The 4317-nt window shown below is 46.2% G+C and overlaps 1 pseudogene; it reads left to right on the top strand.

Annotated features, from left to right (window-relative positions):
- Positions 1–901: 901 nt before the first annotated feature.
- Positions 902–1286, top strand: LOC111186492 (CDC42 small effector protein 1 pseudogene; annotated as a pseudogene).
- The last annotated feature ends 3031 nt before the right edge of the window (positions 1287–4317 follow it).

Below are 4317 nucleotides of genomic sequence, written 5' to 3'. Positions count from 1 at the left end.
ACAAAAAACAAAACACACCAGCTTTCTGAGATGTGGAAGTTTAGATAACGCCTTTTCTGTGTAGTTCTCAGGAAGTAAGATTCAAGTGCCCTTTGTTTGTATTTGTAAAGAGTGGCCACACACCCAGGTGATCAGGAAACACACCTTTCCTTCCTTTCTCCAGTATGGTCTATGTAGGCTTTCCCAAACTAGTATCCTCCCAGCACTCTCTCCACTGAATGTGACTTGAACAAAGGGCTTGGGGGTGGTGGGAAAGGAGGGTATCGTGGTACAACTAGCTTTGGAAATGTGAGACGTCCACCTTATGAAGCATGGTAGTCTATTAAAGTCTGAGAAAATCTGCAATTAAATTCAGGTCTGTTTTGGATTATCTGAGCATTTCCCAAGCCAGCTTCACCACGGAACTCCATTCCCCTCTAGGCCATGCATTCTGTGGGCTACATTTAGATAAGCAAGAACACTAGCTCAGACACAGGTCCTCAAAGGCTTTCTCTGCCACTTGACAGCTTTGAGAATTTGGGTAAGTCACTTACCCTCTCAGAGTCCTGGTTTCCTCATCTGAATTATGTAGAAAAGAAATCTAGCTCTGCCAGCCGGCCCTTGGCTTCACCACCCCGCCAAGGAGCGAGCCTGAAAAACCCACACTGGTGGGCCCCAAGCGGGACACCCCCCCCACCAGCTGCCGCCGGTCACCTCAATGCCGGAGTAGAGCAGGGTTCCGAGTCTGTGGAAGACATCATCTTGGTCCTGCCTGCCCACCCCACTCTCTGACCTTGCTAGTCTCTCAGGGTCTGAGATGCTGACCTTCACTGCTCAGCTAAGGGCTCCAGAGACTCTACTTTCTCTATATGTGTCCAGCTGAGTAAACCTAGGATGCTGTTACACCTGAGGGGAGTGAGGAGTGGGCGGTCAGGGCACCAGAGTAAGAGCCCTCTGGGGCCTCAGGCAGAGTGAAACTGTAACCAGCAGGGGATGAGTGAATTTTGGCACAAACTGGGCTGCTGCATGGTAGGGAACCCCCAGCTGAAGAAGAAGAGGAGGTGGCTTGACCGGGCCGTGATTGGGGAACCAATGAATTTTGTCCACCTGACTCACATTGGCTCTAGGGAGATGGGGGTTGGAGATGGACTGGCCATGACAGGTGCAGTACAGGAGCAGATCAGATTCAAGGGAGAGCAAGACAGGCTGTGGAGCAATTCTAGGGGCTTGTAGCTCCAATAGGAATGGTTCTGCTGTATGTCCAAGCTTCACTCTGTCCAGCCCAGAAGACATGCTGCCCCTACCAGTTTCCCTCCTAGAATCAGTGACCCCAGGGCCCCTCTTTTCCCTATCTAATAGTGCCTCAAAAGGCTTGGGCGCTGGACTCCCTCTTCTCCCTCTGGCTGTAGCCCCTCCTGGAGATGGGATCAAGGCAGCAGGACTGACCAAGTGACTACTCGTTAGCCAGAGGAGCTCAGCTGAAGCCCTGAACACTCTCAGATCTGAGGGAGGAGTTTTCTTGGACTTGGAATGTGATCCCTTCTCCTGAATGACAGCCTAGGTGCCATATGCTTTTAAACTCTTAACCTGGAACTCCTTAAATATGGTCGGTAGGTGAGATGACCAAAGCTGAAGCTGGCTTTGCTGAGATGCTGCCTACCTCCCTGCCCTTCTCTTTCCTCCTGGAATGAACTGAAGCAGATGTCAAGCAGGGACTGGGAGGGTGACCCCTGGCTAGTTTACTCTTTCTCTTTAGATCTCAGACTTTAAACACACAGTGCCTCAATATGTCTCTGCCAATACCAGGGTCTTTCTCTAGGTAGGCCTCTAACCCTATGTTTCTGTAGCATTGCTGGCTCCCTATGATCTTACCTTTTTTTAAATTAATAAAAAATTTAATTAAAAAAAGAAAATAAATCTATCTCTCATCATATTTTGAAGACATAGTATGTACTCAGTAAAGACTTGCCTCCTTCCCTTCGCAATCCATGGTAGTATAAATATTTCTGTGTCGCACCAAGTGTTCCAACATCCTTTCTAATGTGACCACTTTCTTTTTCCAGTCTCATCTCCCAGTAACAGGGAGAAGTGCTAACGCTCTTTTAAAGCCAGACTCTCTAGAATGTAAACTTACTAGCTGTGGGACTTAAGCCCAGTTACCTACCTTCTCTGTGCCCAAGTGTTCCCACCTGGAAAATGGGGCTAATAATGGTAACTGCTTCATAGGGTTGTGAAGATTAAAGGTTAATATTGATAAAGCACTCAGAATAACATCTGGCATAAGGTAAGTGCTCAATCATCTCATTAAAGCTACTAGGAGTTTTATTTTCTAATCATACACTATACTCCAGACACACTTGGCTCTTGGCTACACAAAGATACCTGATGCTTTCCCATGTCCATGTCTTTGCTCTTGCTGACCTCTTCACCTGGAGTGTCCTTCTTCACCTGTTCAACTTGGTAAAATCCTATGTATTATTCCAGGCCCAACCATGAATGTTACCTTCTTGATGAAGGCTTTCCAGATTTCCCCTAACCTGGTATCTTCCTCTTTTATTTATTTATTTTTTTTGCAGTACGCGGGCCTCTCACTGTTGTGGCCTCTCCTCTCCCGTTGCGGAGCACAGGCTCCGGACGCGCAGGCTCAGCGGCCATGGCTCACGGGCCCAGCCGCTCCGCGGCATGTGGGATCTTCCCGGACCAGGGCACGAACCCGTGTCCCCTGCATCGGCAGGCGGACTCTCAACCACTGCGCCACCAGGGAAGCCCGGTATCTTCCTCTTTGAAGGAATCCCCTCAGGGCGTTGTAGCTCTCTCCTGGCTCTTATCATGTTCAACTTTGTATCCAATGAGTTTTATACTCCTGGAGGAGCAATACACACACACACGCACACACACACACACACACACACACACACACACACACACATATGCAGCACCCAGCAGTGTGATCGAGCAGGGAAAACTTCAGGCTGGGAACCAGGAAACCTGGGCTCTGGTCCCAGACCAACCACTCTATAATCTTGGGTAAGTCACTTCATTGAGATTTGGTTTCCTCTTTCTTAAAACAGCGGGTTGGATTAGATGAGATCTGAAGCCTCTTCTATCTCTAACCTTCTGTAAGTCTAGTGTACACTCCTTGGACTGCCATATACATGCCTGTGGGATTTCCAGTGAATAGAGGAACAAAGTTTGATCCAGAAATATCTGGTCACAAACCCTTGATTGCATTGTTTTTAAAAGCAAAAGACTGAACAATCCAAATAAATAAAGTGTGGCATATAATGGAATAGTAAGCAGCTGTAACAACAACAACAACATAGAATAAGGAAGCTTACCATGTTCTGAGAAGGAGAAAGCTTTAGGATGCATTAAGTGAAAAAAAAGGCAAGATACAGAACAGTGTTTGTAGTATGCTACGTGTTGTATAATAAAGGGAGAGAAGTAATAAAACTATGCATTTGATTTTGTTTATACATGCCTAAAGAGACACTAGACAGGTATCTCTTTTAGAGAGGTGCCCCGTTAGAGCACATAGAAATTTAAAAAGTGGTTACCTATGGGGAATGGAGGTGGGGCCATGAGGTGAGTGGGGACAGGGTGAGAGTGAGAATTTCAATGCATACCTTTCAATACCATTTTGATTATTTAAGAATGTGAATGTATTGCCTACACAAAGAAAAAGCTAAAGTTAGAAGAGAAACCTCTGATGGTGACAGTATTTTTAAACAAAAACATATATTTATCTTGTTGATTTTCAGTTTTCAGTGAGGCTAGGGAAGAACTAAGGAATGATTTACTAATTGATTGCTGCAGCTTTGTACTGGGGTATGAATCCCTGTGGCAATATTGTCATTGGAAAGGTGAAACTTTGGCAGTTGAGATATTCCTGGAGTTTTCTTCTCAAGCCAGCCACATTGATTCTCCAGTTCATACCACCTGATACAGGTGCTCAGAAACCAGAGGCCTCCACCTGTCTGGGATGTGGCCAGTGATTGTGTGAAAGGCCCCCAACTACAGCATCAGCATCCTATTCTTTCTGGAGGATCTGGGAGAATTCAGTTGAGGAGGAGGGCAGGGGCAGCCTAGCAAATTCTCAGATCCTCTTGGAGGGCAAATTAACAGAAGAACGACTGGAGAAGGCTCTGATTAGCACCTACATTGCCAACAGCTAAGACACAATTCAGAGAATGCATTCGGATAATTTTCCCAGCCTTCCCTAGAATCTACCCCTCAGATAGCATAAATCTTCCCACCAAATGGGTAAAATCCCCAGTTCTTCTCAGATTCAGTTAGCCCACTGCCTTAAGAAACTCAGACCTAAAAATATTTTTGTTC

This window comes from Delphinapterus leucas, chromosome 13 (genome assembly GCF_059928025.1).
Source record: "Delphinapterus leucas isolate spDelLeu-1000000601 "Yukka" chromosome 13, BTC_Dleu_Yukka2, whole genome shotgun sequence".
NCBI classification, from domain to species: Eukaryota; Metazoa; Chordata; class Mammalia; order Artiodactyla; family Monodontidae; genus Delphinapterus; species Delphinapterus leucas.
The sequence above is the reverse complement of the archived record's forward strand: the minus strand, read 5'-3'. Positions and strand labels throughout refer to the sequence as shown.